This window comes from Alexandromys fortis, unplaced genomic scaffold (genome assembly GCF_014885135.2).
Source record: "Alexandromys fortis isolate MF-2015 unplaced genomic scaffold, M_Fortis_MF-2015_v1.1 scaffold_17, whole genome shotgun sequence".
Classification (NCBI taxonomy): Eukaryota; Metazoa; Chordata; class Mammalia; order Rodentia; family Cricetidae; genus Alexandromys; species Alexandromys fortis.
The window spans coordinates 10,959,110-10,979,695 of NW_026067896.1; positions in this window are offsets into that span (position 1 = coordinate 10,959,110).

Genomic DNA, 20,586 nt, shown 5'->3' on the forward strand with positions numbered 1-20,586 from the left:
TAAATATCTCCAGTCATTCTCATTTTCTAGTAATCGTACCTCAACATGCCTTGCTTAAACATAAACTCATCTGACTGAGCATTAAAAGAGTATTCTGGAAAACATGTACACTCAGGGCTCATTCTCCTCTTAGAAAGCCACGGAAAGCAATATAAGCAGAATGGTGTTAAGAAGTCGGTACTTGATTCTGTATGTTTTCTTGTTAAGTCCTTAATACCTCTGGCTCCTACAATCCTTCTGTACCCTCTTCTTCAGAATTCTCCAAGCTCGCCCAATGTTTGAGTGACCCACAATTAATTTAAATGTCAATCATTTTACTCATTCTTGATAATTTCTTTCTTTTAATCACTTTAATTTCATTTAAATTTTTTTTTTTATTTTTAAACCTCTTCTTCTAATTCATATGCCTACTACACAGGACTGTTGAATCAATATTTCAAACAGATTTCCAAGCAACATCTCTATTTTGCTTTTCGTTTGCTAAGTATAAACTTTGACACAGTAATTTTTCTACTTAGAATCTTTCATGCTAGCATTGTTTCAACAGAAGCACACACATTTCTCATTTTGACATCCAAAATAAATTCTTCATTGCATGATTCTAATCAGTAGGATGTGATGAGCTACATTTATCACAAGGGCATTACCTTGCTAATTAGGGCACAGAAAACTATAAAATATTTTATCTCCACTAAGTCATTTGTCTACACTAACAAAACTTGGTGGTGTGTAGTACACACCTGGATTCCTAACAATACAAGGGAAACAACAAAAATGAATAATTCAGATTTATTTAGTTTGATTGGCACAGGTTTGCATGTGTTTACAGCCTAGCACTCTATCTGTGATTTGCCAGCATTGCAAGCTATGTAATTGAAGCCACTGATGAATTAATAAGAGATCAAAGCTCTTTCATTAAAAGTATCTCCTACTAAAGATATCTTGGCATATGGGGAGGGATGTGGAAACTCTGAATTACGATTCTTATGCACAAGTGTTTTGTGAGCTGCCCCTGAGACAAAACTCTTTTATCTGATAACACATATGTAAATTCACCATGTGGCTAATGCTCGTTTGTGTGCACTGATACTGGACTTCACCCGTTTATCTCTGATAGTGGGATGATGACAGACACAACAATTTAGTATTTTGGATTTATAGTTACAAATTCTGATCTTCCCATACATGAAAATTACATTAGGTATAATAATTCTGAAAAACTGCTTCAGAAATCATTCATTCTTTGTAAATTTTAAGTATTATTTTTATTAGCCAAACCTAAGGCATTAACAGTTAGCAAGTCCCAATAAATATTATTGTGCTTTAGTAAGTTATGATCATGTGCCATAATTTCACCACTCAGGGAGCTAGAATTTAGTTTTATAAATTTATTAGAGTGAAGTCATTTGATCCATGAGTTTATTTAAGCTATGTATTATTAGCCTTTGTATCTACTACAAAAATCTTTAATAAAAACTATTATTTACTAATAATATACATTTTAAAAATTTATTTATCTAAAATTCAGAACTACAAAATGTTTTTTTCTAATATCATGTTCATATGGCTTCACTTTTGTCTGCAAACACACACACACAAACACAAACACACACACGATTATTCCCTTGCTTTTCCACATTCACAAGACCAACCATATCCCTTGATGAATGGTGGCTTTCTTCATCTTCAGCATCAAAAACACCTCATCTGAACCTCTCTTCTAACTGATATCTCTTCATTTCGCTGATGAACTTATGAAGCAAATATATATTCCAGGACACTCTTTCTACTTCAAAATGCTCACTCTATCATGTTTACAAAACAACAACAAAAAACCTTTTCTATATCCATCTAAATTATTCATAGGTCATATGGATTTGAAGATGGGCATTTTGAATTATTATTATTATTATTATATTTATCATGACAAGTACTATGTATGCCCAGAGAAATGAGAGTAGAGTGTTGGATATCATGGAACTGGAGTTACAGAGGTTGAGAGGTGTCAAATGTGTGTTGAATACTGACTCTGGTTGCTCTAAAGGAGCCAGGGCTCTTAACTTCTGAGCCATCTATCCAGCTGCATATTATTTGGTTCTTTGTTTGGTTTTCAGTTGTCTTTAGTAGTTAATACATAGCTTCAGCATATGTGAAACAACTGAATGTTTATTGAACAAAGTTAATTAATAAAAAGTGAGGGGTAAAATCTAGAAATGCTTGCATTTAATCCTTGGATTATTTACTGACTACAACTCAGCTTTTAATGAATTGCTGCTTGTGTACACCTAAAACATTTTCCCTTCACTTCATTAATTTGAGTGTCATCTATTTAAATACAACAAATGTTAGCATTTCCGACACCACATATTCAGCCCCAAGGTTCGACAGCTGCACAAGATTTGCCAGTACCCGGGCAAATACCTAGCCAGCCCCAGGGACTTATGACCACACACGTGTTGTCAGTATTCAGGCAAATACTTAGCACAGGAGACCACTGACATTCGTCACTACGTAATCTGTCTGCATGCACTATGAGCCACATTAGCCTCTGTATGCATGTGCCACTGTATGCATTACTAAGCCCTTACAGAAGCCCCTACAGGCTCTCCTTCAGGCTCGAGCCTTTAGCTTTTAGACCTAACTTGTCCTTTCTCCCTCTATGTAACAGAAAAAGAGGGATATGCTCTTGGAGTCCTAGGCCACCAGCTGGAACCTTCTGAAGCATGATTAATAATAAAAGCTCAGGGTCAGAAATTGGGGTTCTGAAAATCTGAAAAGCAAAACAACCAGCCACTGGCTCTTACCTCAACCTCAGTCTGAAGATGGCGATCCTATCCTCCAGGAATCTTAGAATGAGATTGTGTCCGAGAACTGTCTCCTCCCATTTTATACTCCTCTCCAGGGCTGGAATTAAAGGTATGTACAACTGTGAATAAAGGTATGCACTGCCCAGTTTCCAAGGCAACTAGTGTGGCTACTGGGATTAAAGGTGCATGCCATTATGGTTACTGGGATTAAATGTGTGTTTTACCACTGGTCTGTGAGGCTAACTAGTGGGACTGTTTTACTCTCAGATGTTCAGGCTAACTTAATTATTGAAATATCACTACAACCTTCCTTTGCACCTGTAGCATTCTTATCAAAAAAAAAAAAAACCTAGACCTTACCACCAAGAGATGGGCACCAGTGCTTTAGCAACTGCTGACCTCCTCATTCTAATTTGTGATTAAAAACGACTAACCTTTGCATCACCCATCACTAGCTTCTCCTCCAGCCTGTCTCATCACTTAACTTATAAAGGTTTACAAACTCTACCCCTTCCTGGGTTCTTTCTTTCCAGGTGGCACTAGTAGAAGATGTCTCAATTACTTTCCAATCTTGCCTGCCTCTTAAAAGCTCAAATCTTCTTCCATGGCCAAACACTAACGGAAAGGAATTTTGATGAGCTCTTATTCTACTTCTGGCAGACTACTACCCATTATCCGATACAACTATATTATCATGGCCACACGCTCAGGATTTTAAATTACCTTTAGTTTTCTTCCTTCCTTCCTTTCTCTTTCTTTCTTTCCCTCCCTCCCTCCCTCCCTCCCTCCCTCCTTTCTTTCTTTCTTTCTTTCTTTCTTTCTTTCTTTGTGTTTATAACTTACTTTCCACAGACTCATCGGATTCTTATAGGCTTCTGGGAATTGACTTGGATCCATCTTGAACAGCACCTGGTCAGATCCAAAGGACGCCAGATAGTTCCATTGAGTGTGGACAGTTTTGATCCAACCAGCTACTCTAGTCGTAGCCAGCATCCCTGTTTACTCAGGTCCCCCCAAGATACCAACAAAGCTCCCCAGGTCCGCAGGAAGCAGTCTAGAGAACCGGGTGCCCTCATTTTCCACCTCCAGTTGACATGCCTAACTCACTTTGTATAATAAACAAAAGGGAAGAATGTTAGTATTTCCTGCACCACCTGGGCACCCCGGTGTCCTACAGCCATGCATGCATTGTCTGTACCCAGGCAAATACCTAACCATCCCCAGGGTCTTAAGGTCGCACATGCATTGCCAGTATTCAGGCAAATATTTAGTCAGCCTAGGGGCCTATTGCCTTAGTAATCTCTGTGCATGCACTGAGTGACTGTTTAAGCCTCTGTATACATGTGCTAAAGCCCCTTTAAAAGCAAGCTCAGCCCAACCACTGCTCTCTCCCCCACTTCCCTTTCTGAGCCAGGACCCCCTCAATAAATTTCTACGTGGGTTTGTCGTACTCTGTGATTCATTCTCACTGTTGATATACTAGAACAGCAATGACAAGATTAAGATTTTAGAGAAATGAGAAGATCAGCACGTTTCTTTGAGGACAAAAGAGGCAAGATTTTGCCATGAGCTGTTTATAAAATAGTAAGTTAGTTTTAGCGAAAACTTAATTTTCCTGTGGATATTTAAATTTTTCATATAGTTTAACTTTAAAATAATACTTATCTGTAATTCATGAAATCCTAATAGAATTTCTTTGATGACATTATCTGTATAGAGGCTCATATGTATGGTATACTGTGTATTATATAGTCAAAATACTGCCTTGAATTATGGTGAAAGAGCTTACCTCCTGAATGTGGTTATTTGTGAACTCCTCAGAGCTGTCATTCAATATTCAGTTTTTAAGACTTCACAAAGCTCAGTAGAATTTAGCTCACTTACTTAAACTTTAATCACGGCCAAGAAGTACATAGATAATGACTTATTGCTTCAGAATAGAACCATGAAGTGACATGAATAATATTCATATCTCTGTAGAAATATGAGCATTTACAAAGTTATTATATATAATTCACTCCGTGTCAGTATTCAATAGAGTTTTCAGCACTGTGATATTTAGATTATTTGTATTGCAACCTCACACTCAACGACTTGACTCCCTCGGTTCACTGCTGACAGAGATTTTGTATCTAATGTTCCTGTCACCCAATTTCCTTTGCAGATGAATATCAACATTGAAAATTTTATAATTAGCAAAATATCTTCATTAGAACAGTTTCTGTATCATCTCAACCTTGATGTTTTAAGATTGATTTCAAATAAATAAAACATATTTATATGAAAAATTTTAATATTAAAAAGTTTCCTGGATAAATTCTTTGTTATGTAGATTTTTTTCGGGAAAAAAACCCCACAGATTTATAACTATCAAGAAAGACACTGAAAGGTACTCATGTCCCGGAAGATCTTGCTCCTGCTTAGGCTGTGCCAGCAAAAAAGAGTAATCGACAAGCCAAGACTATTTTTAAGCAGACCCAGGGGCCGACTCTTACATAAATTTCTGCAAACAAAGGGGGAAAAAAAAGTCTGTTGAAAACTAGTGAAAGCTTCTCTAAGGGTAGATTCACTCTAACAGCTACTACTACTTTAGGACATCAAGGAAAAGTGAAGAAAAATCCTTTTTATTCAACTCACGTTAAACATACTGGAGTGACTAAACACCACTGTTTCTCTAGAAAACCCAAGTCTGTATCTGAAATTAATTCCCCATGTAGTTATTATTAATCCTGTCCTTAAAAGCATCCCAGTTAGGGTGATGAGTTATATGGCCACATGAAATCTATAGGCCTAAATCTTTAGACATTTTAGCACTGTTAAGAGAAATTACTCCCCAAACTGACAAAAATGGCAGAGTTTGAAAAATTTTTGCTGTTCTGATGAAAATTTGAAGACAAAACTTTTAAGAACTGGTCTCTTGAATGACTACATTGTTTTGTTTAGTTTCTTACAGTTTCATTAAATTGGTAGACTATCCTTTGGCAGTAAAGTGATGTATCTAATTTCAGAACTAAATCTCTCGAGAACCTTAAGCTAACAATCCCAATATGAGCAGATTATCAACTATTTAAATTTTATTTTAAGGATTTGTTCTTAATGGAAATTTCTTTCTTAGGATTTCAAAATTGCAGAGGGGACTGAATTGGGAGACATTTGCTTACTAAATACTAATCAGAGGAAGAATTACAAACCTCCATATTCAAACAAAGTTTACTTACCATTTACAATTTTGTTTTGATATATTCCATTGTCATTTATTAATGTGCTGAATATACTATGACACCAATTTTTGGATTAATATTCATAGCAATGCAACTAAAATGTATATATTCATTGTTGTTTTATATCTTTATTATGCTTTAATATTTCTATAGCTTTTTGAAAAAAACAGGTATACAAGATTCATAGACTTTTCCATCTCCACAAGAGTCAATATGGTGATAAAAATACCAAATGCTGTCATTATCACTATCATCATCAACAACAATAATAACAGTAGCAGTCAAAGCTTTGGGAAGAGCCAGACTCAGTGTTCAGACTAAATATTGTTAAGCAGAGTTACATAAAAGAGATATTTGAGCAAGTCCCTGTACTTAAGCAAGCTTAGGATCAAATAATTGAACTTCCAAATTACTGATAAAGATTTCCTTATTTCCAGTCTCAGATTGAAGAGCTACAATGGCAGAAGTTAGAGCTTAGAACCAAGCATGCTGGGATGATTTCAATAAAATAGACTACATTAACTCCTACATTTAAGCTCTAAGGGGAAGTTGCTAGAAGCAACATCATTTTGGATTCTTGTGGCATAGTCTCCACCTAATAGTTATCAGTACTCATTACTTGACCACAAATTGACTTGGAAATTCTACTGTCATATGCTGTGGCTAGAATTTAATTTTCTACAACAACCAACTTGCATGTTTTACTATTAAAATGGTAGAATACATTGAGTAGTAGCGGTGTGCTGTATATTAAAATTGTATGTCGTTTTCTGACTTGGATAAGAGAAAACTTTAAAATACTGCAAAGTAACAGCAGCATGAATGCCTTGAGCTGGAATATGTAGGTCTTAGAGTCAGATTGTGCTTAGAAATAAAAAAGAAACAAGATTTGAGAAGAGTACTTCAGCTGGATGATCAAAAGAGAAGCCCCACACTAATAAAGCAAAACAAAACATAAAAACAATACAAGCTGATTGAACAGGTTCAAAAAAGGTATTCTTAAAGAAAAAGATGAGATCTGAGAGGATAGATTACATAAAAGTAAGAGAAAGATGAGCTATTAGAGGCCAGGTGCAAACGATAAGCACCATAGCTAACTGCTCTTTAAAAGGCCATTAAAGATGAGTACTGTAAGTGTAATCGAGAAATAGAGAACAAGGCCATCAGAAATTTAAGAGAAACACACCAAAAATATTAGAAGGAAAGTGAAGTCAGATCACAGATGAAAACCTTGCAAAAATACTTATTTAGAAAGTTGCTACATTAAGTACCCAATCAATAATATTTTTACAAACATGCTGAGAATTAAAATTTCTAGGCATATTGAACTTTTTGGAGACAGACTCATATTATGTATTCACACCTGATATTATAAATTTAAATCTTCCTGTCTTATTCTCCCTTGCACTAGAAATAGAGGCGTGTTCTACTGTGCTAGCAAATCCCAGGTATATTTGAGAATAGATCTATTATAACCACTGGTAAAGTACTTAATTGATATGGTATATGCTTTTGAGTAGAAGTGTCCAAGGTAAGAAAAGACACAGTGAAATTATCAATGAAATAAAAATTTCTCTAGATTAGCTATTGTGTAAAAGGTAAAGTGCTTTGTATGAATAAATATACCACAAATAGTCGAAATCAAATGATAATTTCTGAAGTGTTTAAGAATGTGCATTTGTTGTTGTGAGATCTGCAGAGAAAATAGCTGATGTCACTCAAACTCTAATCAGCCACCTTGAAATAAGACTTGTGACTAGGAGGGATGTAGACTATTGTCTCACCCTTTTCTCCTTTCCATCTTTCTCTCAGAATCCTAAATAATTTATTCTTTAAAAGCCTACTTCAATTCATACTAAAAGCTCAACTTTTAGAGAATGTTTCCCTGATTGTTCTGTCTAAAACTGTCATGTAGGCATGTACAACACACACCACACATGCATACACATGCACACAGAGAGAGAGAAGGAGAGAGAGAGAGAGAGAGAGAGAGAGAGAGAGAGAGAGAGAGAGAGAGAGAGAGAGAGAAAGAGAGCAACAGCAAAATAGTAGTAATCAGCAAAGATTGGACATTGATATCTTTCAACACCGATGGCCTTAATTCCCCAATAAAAGGACACAGACTTTTATTCATAATGAGTGCAAAAAAAAAAAACACATCCATCCTTCTGCTTCATCCAAGAAACACACATTCAAATAAAAGTAGATATTCCCCTCAGAGTAAAAGCCTGGAAAAATATTCCAGAAATATGGACTAAAGAAGTAAGCTGGTGTAGCCAAATGATTATCTAGCAAAATCCACTTCAAAACTAATGAAAGTAGATACAGTAGGATACTACACACTCATCAGATGAAAAATACACAAAGAGGATATTGTGATTTTAATATCTATGCACAAAATGAAAATTCATGAAGGAAAATTATTACATCTTTATTCTCGGGGATTGAACATCACAAAATGAGAGTAGGTGATGTCCGTACACCACTCTCAACAATACATAGATCATACAGACAAAAATAAACAGAAAAAATCTGGATGTAACTGAAGTTATAGATAAGTAATCCTACACATATTTACAAAACATTTCACCCAAACATAAAAAAAAATACATCTTCTGAACACCCCATGGAACTTTCTCCAAAATTGACCATGTACGTGGACACAAAGCAATTCTCAACAGATACAAGAAAATGAAACAACATCCAACAATGACACATTAAAGCTGGCTATAAACAGAAAGCTTGCAAACAGAGATAACCTGACCAACTCACTCCTCAATGAAAAATGGATCAGTACAAAAGTTATGAAGGAAATTAAAGACTTTCAAGAATTCAATGAAAATGAATACACAAAACAAAAACAAATGAGCAAACAAACAAAAAAGCAGCAATGGAAATATTTTCAATGACTTTCTGCTGTGCTTATAGATCAGTCATCATCAGATAAGCTTCCTCCTGCATCAAACGGGAAAAGAATGAAGATACCCACAGTCAGACATTGTGAGGAGTGGGAGAGAGCATGGAATCCTCAGTCTCGAATGGGTTGTCTCCACCAAATCCCTTCACTCAGGCTCAAGGAAGTCTGAAGAAGTGGAGGCAGAAAGTATATAAAAGCCAGAAACTATGAAGGACACAAACACACACAAACACACACACATGCACATGCACACTCACACACACACACACACACGCACACACATACACACAAAGCAAGACCCTCTTAATTTACAGGATCTACACATGTGAGCTCAAAGAGACCTAGGTCAGCCTGCATAGGATCTGCAAGGGTTCGGATCCTAGATCTGAAGGTAGGGATCCTAGATCTGAAGGTAGGGATCCTAGATCTGAAGGTAGATAAGGACACATGCCCCAATCGCTGACTCAGAAATAATCTCCAATTGAAGACCACTTGTAAATGAAAATTTAGTTTTCTTAAAAGTTGTGTCATCGGGAAAGCAAAGTATTCTTTCTTAAGGGTAGGTTGCATGCCCAGTAGGGATAGTTAAAGCAATATGAACTTAGAGGCATCTTTAGATGTTTCTTGTCTTATCATAATGTTATATCATACATATTTTTCTTTCTTTTTTGTTCTGTTCATTTGTTTTGTATAATTTTGATGTATATGTATTTGTTTTATTTTAATATAGTATATTTATTTATTTCTATTACTTCATAGAAGTCTGTTGTTATGTAATGCATATCATAAAGGGGGTAGATACAGGTGGGGGTGAGGGAAGAAGCTGGAAGGAGTAGAAAGAAAGGAAACAATAATCAGGATATATAATGTGAAAGAAGCACAATTTTTTTAAAAAAAAAGAGAGAAAATAACTCATCTTATAATTGTAAAAGGTCCACAATAGTTGTTTTAAATTTATAGGATATTATAATTTTTTTGTCAGATGGCTAAGAATTCATTACTCACATTGATTTATTGTCTTCAATTATTGGGGTTGTCGTCTACGCTTATGGTAACAACCTAGAGTATGGGCTTCATTTAAATAGGATGCTTTCTTACACTCCATGTGTGTATAGCCAAAGTATAAAATACTTCATTAGTCGGAGCCCAGATAGAGAAGATGAACAATGTATTCTCCTGTCTAAGACTTTCCTTCACCTTAGTGCTTATGTCTTCGTCTATTCAACAGATGCTCACTGAGTTAGAGAAATGCAGCTCCACTGTACAGTCTTTAGGGTGCCAAGAAAGAAGTTATTTGAAAGGTGTTTGACAAATGTATTTATTTTCATCTGGGAAAAGCAGAATGGTGTATAGATAAAAAGTTCGTGTTAATATATTCAATGTCATAAAAATTATGATAAGAGATATCTTTGGATGTATGCATGAGAGGATTAAATGAAAATAACATTTATATAATACATTGGGGGCATGTCAGAATCAACTCAACAGTTACAAACTAATGTGAAAATTCTGTGATATGTCAGAGCAGAGAATAGCTGTGATGCCCACATAGTGTCGTATATGGAACTAAGGGATTCTCCCAACCCATTTCCAATTTAGGATCCTCTTACTAACAAAATGAGAGCTGCTTCCTTGCAATATTTTCAGCAGCAAAGGTGAAGAGGGAGTCATAATTCTTCAATATTTTTCATTATTCTTTTTGTCCTTTTCTGTTACTTTTAGGACAGATAAACATAAAATTGACTCCTTTTTGTTGATAACTGTTTCTAGTTAAATATAAGTATGTGTCTGTGAAGCAAACATTAAAAATAAGATAATAAGGTAAAAGAGGCATAAATAAGATTTCCCAGGAAAAGCGTGAAGTAGTTGTCCATAATTGAATTCAAATGACACAAGAGAAACAATGATAAATCCTAAAATATCACAGATTGCAGTTTAAAATAAATTGCTGTATCCGACTTTCGGTCATCTTCCTGGGTGTTTTTTTTTTCCATCTCATGTATTATTATTATTAAGCAATCCATGCAAACTGATGAATTTAAAATCCTACCTAGTCACACTTCAGCTTCCACCAGATTAGACAGTTAAAATAAATTTCATCGTAAAAATTCTGTTTGCTGTCATTTACTATTCTTTTTTTTTTAGCCCCAAAACAAGCATTTCAACTTGTTATCTATTCTTTTTAGTGCAAGCAGAATTTTTTTTCCATATCTTTGAACAAGGATGGCTTAGAATTTCTATTACTGTAATAAAAACACTGTGACCGTAAGCAAGTTGGGGAGGAAAGGATTCATTTTATTCGCACTTTCACGACACAGTCTGTCACTGAGGAATTTCAGGGCAGGAACAGGAGACAGAAACAGAACAGAGACCCTGAAGTATTGCTCCTTAACTAGCTTGTTCCCTAGGACTTGCTCAGCTGGCTTTCTTAAAAAAGCAAGAACCTTTTAACCCTGAAGGCCCTACACACAATGGGATGGACCTTTCCCCAGCAGACGTTAATTAAGAAAATACACCTACAGGATTGGATTACATCCAAATGTGTTGTGGGCTAAAGTGGGTACAAGGGGAATCCCAAGCAAGCCAGGCTATGCAAAAACAATAGGTTACTCTCTACAAACTGGCAGCAAGGTCCCATTTCTCATGACAACACCTAAGCTACTATTGAACATGGAGAAGTCAAGCTGATACTGGTACCTACAGAGCTTTTACCCCTACAAGTTAGTGTCTTTGGTACTGGATGACACACTGCATCCTATCAAAAGAGAAACAGAGATACCAACCCAAGCACAAACCCTTTTGCTTACAGTGGTGTCTTGCCTGCAAGTTGCTAGGGCAATGGTGATACAAAGTTTGTACAAGTAACCAACCAATAACTAATTTGACCTAAGACCCACTGCAGGAGGTGGAACCCATACCTGACACTGCAAGCTGAACAAAAACTGAGACTAGAGAGCCCAGGGAGCTAGGGTAAACTACTGCTCTAAATTAAAAACAAAGAACAAAAAGTAGTTAAAAAAAGAAGACTCCTAATGATATTCTGGTAAAATCATAGGCCAGTGCTTTGTTCATCCATTATCAGAGAAGCTTTCTCCTGCAGCAGATGGGAACAAATAAAGATATCTCTAGCCAAACATTACGTAGCAAGTAAGAAAGCTTGGAACATGCATCCCTAAAATGGGTGTCTCCATCAAATCCCTTCTGTCAGAACTTAGAAAATCCCATGAAAGAGGCAATACAAAGAATGTAAGAGTCAAAGAGTCACAAGGCAGAGAGGACACCATGAAAAAAAAAAAGCTCTATACATTAACAAAATAGAGAACACACTAGACATACAGCAAATCTTAAACCTTTCAAAGTATTTCTCCAGTAATATACCTTTTCCAACAAGGCCATATGTCAACTGTGGACCAAAGTGTCCAAATATCTGAGTCTTTTGGAATATTCTCATTCAAACCATTACACTGGGTGTTATTTCATGGTTATAGCTTCAAGTCCCTGCCTTGATGCTTTGGATGATTAACTATAATCTATAAAATGAAATAAATTATTTCCTTCTTAAGTTGCTTTTGAAAGTGTTGTTTATCATAACAACAGAAACAAAGAGACATTGTTATCAAAGGTAGGGCATTACTGTGATAGATCTGACCATGTTGGTTTGAGGGAGGATTCTGGACATACTTTTAATGTTCAGATGGAAAACCTATTGAGTACTTGGAGATTAATGTGCTGCTCTGTGGGAGTTTTGAAGATAAGATGCTGAGAAATACTGATGTTGCAAGCCTGGCCTTTAAGTTGCAAGTAAAGTTTGAGATTCCCTCAAGCACTCTATCTCAGCTATTCGTGTGATATATTTGATTTAAAAATATGTGGAAGTGAAACTTCTGATTCATGACAATAATGAAGGCTCATCACAGTGTTGAAAAAAATCTATTGAAATAAAAAGGGGTTAGCATTACTGGAGTGAAACATTTGGGTAGTATTGACTCAATAGCATCACACAGAAGCTATAGTCTTGATAGAACAGTTATAGATGAGAGGCTGAAATAGCTGAGAACCCAGGAAACTGAAAATCTTACACAGACAAATTAAGTGTGAAGTGAAGTCAACCCAAATTGTAAGACACACTGAACATACAAGGTCATCCCAGAAGATCAGATGTGAGACCCAGGTGTTGTGTGTTGACTGTTAAGCACCATTGGATATTAGGGCTTACTTATTTTTATTTTTTATTATTTTTACTATGGCTTTACTTCTTCTTCTATGGAGTAATAGTGTACATAATTACATTTTTATTTTATGGGAGCCCACAATTAGCAGACTCCGGACATTTAAAGAGACATTAAATATTAAAACAGTGTAATTTTTTTTGAAAACTGAGGAAATTTTAAAGTTGTACTTTCAATAATGTCTCAGACAGTCCAATAGGTATTATATACATATATCAAGAATTGAAAACAATCTGGACTTTTGGCCATAAGATAAAGGCCAGCATTTTTCAGGAACTTGTGGAATCAGTTATGATTTACAGTACTTCCATTTATTATTTGGAAATTTTCCATGGGCGCACTGCGCGCCTTGATTATATTCATCCCCTCCCCTACTTTCAATTGTTCCATGATCCCAACAACTTCATGTTCTCTTCTTCTTTAAATTTTTTTCTATGTGCATAAGTGTTTTCCTGTGCACTGTATGCAGGTGAGAAGAAAGTGTCATATCCACCGAAAATGAAACTACACATGTTTATAAGCTACCATGTGGGTGCTGGGAATCAAATGGAGGCCCTCTAGAAGAGAAACAATGGTTGAAAAACACTGTCCTAGTATATTCTGAAAACCCTTCTGTCTAAATATCTCTGTAAGCGGTAGTCCTAATATAGGCATCACCATCATGCAAAAAAGTTGGTATTCCACTTTTAATGCTAGATCAAATATTTCATTTCAAAGATGCTAATAAATTGCATTATTTATTTTTGTTTTATCCTTTCTTAAGAAATTGACTCCAATGATTGTTGTTAATCTGTAGACTAGTGGTTCTCAATTTGTGTGTTGTGACCTCTTTGATTGGTTGAACAACCCTTTCACGGGGGTAGCCTAACACCATCAGAAAATGCAGCTCTTTGCATTACAACTCATAACCAGTGCAAAGTTACAGGTAAGAGGTAGAAACAAAAGAAGTTTTCTGGTTGGGGGTTACCACAACATTAGGAACTGTTGCAGCATTAGGAAGGTTGAGAATCACTGCATAGAGGAAGGGGAAACCTCTAGTGTCCTCTCTCCCTAAGGAAGTATTTCTCCACCTCAGATGCCATCAGCTTTTAATAGTTCCCCAGCAAGTGATAGAACCTGGTAAAGCAGAACATTGAGAAAAAATGTGATCATGTGATGTCTGAGATACAACATGAGCTTTTGCATTCAGAGGCCAGTAGACCACATTTCAATCTTGGAAGAAGTCAAATGCTACATCTCTGTGATTAGGGGACTTAGTTATGATTATGGAGTACTCAGGAATGTTGGTCTCAGTACTAAGTACATATACCACAATCAGCACTCTCTTTATAAATATTACCCCTCCCCCTTCTCAGGTCAATCTCTGTCATGTCAAATTCATGACTTCTTCTTTTTCTTCTTCTTCTTCTTCTTCTTCTTCTTCTTCTTCTTCTTCTTCTTCTTCTTCTTCTTCTTATTATTATTATTATTATTATTATTATCGTCAACCTACTATGCCTATTTAATGTTGCTTCTATATACATATATTTAGGGGCAGACTACTTGAGATTAGAAAAGTTGGTTCTCCCTCTTTTAGTAGTCATTGATTGTTCTATATAAATACAATTCCTTGAATTTAATTTAAAATGCATAGGCAAAATATATAATTTATAAATTGACATACTTAGTATAAACATACATAATTATTGTGACACTAAAGGTTTTGTCATAATAAAGATTGACATTAATTGTAGAAAAATAATACTAAAATGAAATTTAATCAATTTCCCATTGACTTCATTTCCAAGGTTCACAAGAGCAACATTTTATCAATGTGTAGTGAACCAAAACATAGCATCCATTTAATGATATTTTACTTGCATTCCGTTCTTGCTCTAATGAACTAAAGATGCACAGTGGTAAAAGAGAGGAATGGAGGAAAAGAAAACTGCTGATGGAAAGTATTGTATGATGTTGTATACAAGTTTTGTACATTGATTCAAATTTGAGATTAATTTTGTGAAAACATACATTTCTAATCTTGTTCAAGGAATTGTATTTATATAGCCATTTAACAATGTTATGCAAAGTAAATGCAGGTTAGAAATTAGTCACTTATACTCAAACTTGTGACACATTAGATATGTTTTCAAAGCCAAACAGAGATGATTTAAATAGACGGGTCATCTTCAAACACTTTAGAAATCTACAGCATTTAAGGTGTTTTAATAATATCAGTTCTTTTTGCGTTTTGACTATAAGACATGTCTGCTCCTGCAACACCAATTTACTTCATAAAAGATGATAGGCATCAAAGAAATTCCACATGGAGTTTGCTTTCTTTGTTGCAAAAGTAAACCACTGGTCAAGAAAATCCCTTGGTTTGACTGCTGACAGTATGTTGTCCTAATTGAACATGCAGGACACAAAAGAAAGTAAACATGGTTATTTCAAGGAAGTATAGTCCTTCTGAATATTCCGCTTCACAGAAAAGTCTGTCGGATATAATAGGCCTGTAGGCTGAAGATGGATGGATGCCTCAATGTTGCAGAGAAACTGTCCAGGTAGCCAGCTGTTTCTGTCATTTCTCACAATTTTTTGGAAGTTGCTTGTTTGCACTTCCTGCTTACTCAGTTAATATGATTTCCATCTTGGGAGTTGAAGGCAAGTTATGATAGAAAGTAAATTTGGTACAAGACTTTGGACTCACAAGATAGAATAGATATGGAGTGTTTTTTCTGTATTTGTCAAATGCAAGTAGACTAGTTATTGTTTATGTATTTATTGTAAGTTTATACTGTATATGGTTATTGTACTTAGTGTATACAGTTTTTAAATATTAATTATAGCTTTGTCTTATGATTTTACACAAAAAGGAGAAACATAGTAATATTTTACATACATTTTAATATATTAAGCTTAGCTGAAGAACAGAATGCAAAACAGCCACGCTAGTCAGCCATAGGGCAGTGAGTAATGGCACACACCTTAATCCCAGCAGTCACACTAGTTAGCCATAGAGAATGGGCAGTGGTGGTGCATGCCTTTAATCCCAGCACTAGAGAGGAATATAATGTTGGATGAAACAGTAACTTTCTTTTTGAATTCTTTCTGTCTGAAGAATTCAAAGAGGTAAAAACTCCTTAGTGGCTTGGCTACTTTTGCTTCTGATCTTCAGGTTGAACCCCAATATCTGTCTCTGGGTTTTTATTATTTGTGCTACAATATCAACAATAAAAAGAATATTTGATGAAAACAAATGAACATTTTTATAGTAAACCCATGAACACATACAGTGCATAGACTAATATATATAATATATTATATATATATATATATATATATAATTTATTTGGACATCATCATGAAGCTCCTTTTATACTGGTTAATCTACCCACTTAGAAACCTGCCTAAGTGTGTTCATGGGAAAGTGTGAAGCAAATCCAGCATGATAATTAGTGGTCACCATGATTCATTGGCCACACTTGATATTCCCTGTGTCTCCAGCACTCACATTTCAAAGACAAGTGGAAGACAAAAACCTACCATAATCTACAACTATATTTACTTATATTCATTTCCCTGTATAAGCACATAAATTTGTTTGGTTGAGACAGGATCTCACTTGTAGCCTTGTTTGGGCTAGAAACTGCTTTGTACTCCAGTCTGCCCTTGAATTCAGAGATCCATCTGCCTCTTCCTTCTTGAGTGCTTGGATTAAAGGTGTACAGTACTATACCTGGCCAGATAATGCTTTGACTCTGAAAACTAATTTCACAGAACTACTAATCATAGAGTTGTGTTCCATAGTATAAAATCATTGTTAGTAATTATTTATAATTTGAAAATAATCTAGTGCAACTAAGCATTAGGTCAGATGATCCTCCATGTGTGGCTTTTTTCTTTTGAAAGAATAATGACAGAATAGAACTGATAAGTATTTAACCTTTACAGCAGAATGAAAAAAAAAATTGAAAATATGGAAGGAAGTTTTTATTTATTAATTTAATTTAATTTTACTTTTTCTTTGAGAATTTTATACAGATTTTTTAAATCATATCTGGTCTTAAAAAACATGGAGCACATAAGCCTAACCAAAAATTAATAAACAATCTGAATTTTAAAATTTATTATTACACATGCAAATGAACTGAACAAAAGAGTGAACATGATTGTAATATTAATTAAAATAATTATAAGTTCTTCCTATTTGACACAAAATAGAAAAATTGAGGACAAAAAGTATAACATATAAATTTCAGTAAAATATATTTTTTGTAAATAAAATAATTAGGAAGCTAAATATTTGAGAAGAAAATTTTCTTCAGATAAGATGAGGTAATTAAATAAAGTCAATATACTAGAAATAATTTTCAAATGAGCTAAAATTCAGGACTACTAGAATTTTATATATGTACTAAATAACACACACATGCAAACAGATGAACACGTATACAAATAAAGGACTTTGCTTTTCTATAAAAATCATTGAATGTGAAACCTACTTTTACAGAATTCTAGGAATTTAACTGTAGGCTTACAGTAATTAGAGAGCATTTAGTCATGAGAAATAGTTTAATCCTTACAATAATAGATAAATTTAATCTTTATAAGGATTAACCTTAATCTTTACAAAAGTACTGTAAAAACCTTTGACGTTTTTTCGATTTTCCTCATTTCTTAGTCCATGTGTCTTCAGTTTCTGAAAAAAATAAGTCTGTATACTTGATATAGAAGAAAGAGAACTGGATCTTTTCAATACCCCATTCCAAAGAACAATCTTTATATATCCTCTCTGGTGGTTCTCTGCAAGACATAACAATAAAGATCTGTCTTTATTGACCCTCAGTGTGGACAGCATTTATTTAGATAACAGGGATAATTCAGCAAACTAACAAAGGTATTGATGGTAGTAGACAATAGTGGGGCAGAGTATCCCTTATGGCTCCTTTTTTTGTTTCTAATTTTGTTAATTTGGATGTTCTTTCTCTGCCTTTTGGTTAGTTTAGATAAATGTTTGTCTATTTTGTTGATTCTCTCGAAAAACTAACTCTGTTTTATTGATTCTTTGTATTGTTCTCTTTGTTGCTATTTTATTGATTTTGGCCCTCAATTTTATTATTTCCTGTCTACTCCTCTTGGGTGAGTTTTCTTCTTTATGTTCTAGAACTTTCAGATGTTCTGTTAATTTCCTAGTGGGGGATTTGTCCAACTTTTTTTTTAATGTAGGCATTTAGGGCCAGTAGCTTTTCTTAGTATAGCTTTCATAATGTCCCCCAAATCTGGGAATGTTGTACCTTCATTTTCATTGAATTCTAGGAAGTCTTTAATTTCTTTCTTTACTTTTTCCCTGACACAGAATTAATGTAGTTGAGAATTATTCAGTTTTCATGAGTTTGTAAGCTTTCTGGAATTTGCATTGATGTTGAATTCTAACTTTAAGCCATGGTGATCGGAAAAGATACAGGGCTCTCTCTCTCTCTCTCTCTCTCTCTCTCTCTCTCTCTCTCTCTTTCTGTCTTTCTTTTTTTTCTTATATCTGTTGAGATTTTCTTTCAATGTTGCTGTCAATTTCGGTGAAGGTTACATGAGGTACTGAGAAGAAGGTATATTCTTTTTTATTTGAGTGGAATTTCTATAGATGGCTGTTATGTCTATTTGAATCATAACATCTGTTAAGTCCCTTATTTCTCTGTTAATTTTCTGTCTGGCAGACCTGTCCTTTTGTGAGAGGAGAGTATTGAAGTCTCCCACTCTTAGCGTGTTGGGTTTGATGTGTGATTTAAGCTTTAGTAATGTTTCTCTTACAAATGTGGGTGCCCTAGTATTGGGGGCATAGATGTTCAGAATTGAGACTTCATCTTGATGGATGTTTCCTGTGATGAACATGAAATGTCCTTCTTTATCTCTTTTGATTATCTTTAGTTTGAAGTCTATTTTGTTAGATATTAGGATAGCTCCACTAGCTTGTTTCTTTGGTCCTATTGATTGAAAAGTCTCTTCCCAGCCCTTTACTCTGAAGTGGGAAAACTTGTGCAGGCACTTTGGAAATAAATATGGTGGTTTCTCAGAAAATTGAGAATCATTCTACCTCAAGATCCGGCAATACCAATCTTGGGCATATAACCAAAGGATACTCAATCCTAAATACTTAATTGCTAAACAATGTTCAGAGCAGCATTATTAGTAATTGCCAGAACACAGGAACAACCTATGTGCCCATCAAGTGAAGAATGGATAAAGAAAATATGGTACATCTACTCAATAAAATATTGCTCAACTGTAAAAAACAATGACATAATGAAATGTGCAGGCAAATAGATGGAACAAGAAAGAACCATACTAAGTGAAATAACCCAGAATCAAAAAGACAAACGCGGTATTAACTCATCCCAGGTGGATGTAACATAAAGGATAACCAGACTACCATTCAACTCCAGAGAAGCTACTGACAGAACCAGACACAAATGCAGACAGAGATCCACAACCAAGTTCAAGGAATCCAGTTGAAGAGAGGGAGGAGGGAACATATGTACAAACGAGTTGAAGATCATGATGGAGAAACCTACAAAGACAGCTGAACCAAGCTCGTGAAAACTCCTGAACTTTAGACAGACAGCTGTGGCCCCTCCATGGACTGAAATAGGCCATCCATATGTGGGAGAGAGTGGTGAAGCTTGTAATATCTGAGAGGCCCCCTGGCAGTAGGACCAAGATCTATTCCTGCTATATGAGCTAGCTTGTTGGAGCCCATTCCTTGTGGTGGGATGTTATGCTTAACCTTAATGAAGGGGCAATGGGTGTGGTCCTGCCCTAACTTAATATGCCAGACTTTGCTGACTCCCCATAGAAGCCCTTACCCATAGGGAAGAGGGACTGGACATGGGCTGGAGGGGGAAGGAGGAGGGAAAAGGAGGACAGTGGGAGAACTGTGGTTTGAATGTAAAAGTATCAAAAGAAAAAAAAAAGGGGTATTAGATTTGTAGGTTAGGAGTGTAGGCTGAAGCTATGCAGTTAGTCCACCTGCTTTCCTGGTCCTACATCTCCCACATTTAAAGTAACTGCTGATCTTATGGCCTTCCCCCTGTGCCAAAAGGTTAGTTTTGTCTCTTTTGAATGTGTGAGTATATAGTGTTCTGACTTGTCTTCCTTCAATGCATGACCTTACTGTGTAATTTTGTTGACATTTATTTTTATGATTGGTTTTTCCTTGAATATCTAAGCTTGCTGTTTCTACTGTCTTCAGTGGCTTGGGCTCAGAACTTACTTCTTGGCTTTCTGACCATAAGATCTAATGCAATAGGGATTCAAATATCATTTGAGTATTGTTAATATTAAATTTTTATGTTGTTCTACTTCTATTTTTAACAGATTGGCTTTGAAATTTGGTTATGGTTCACCTTCTTTCTGACCCAGGCATGCCTTTTTTTAAA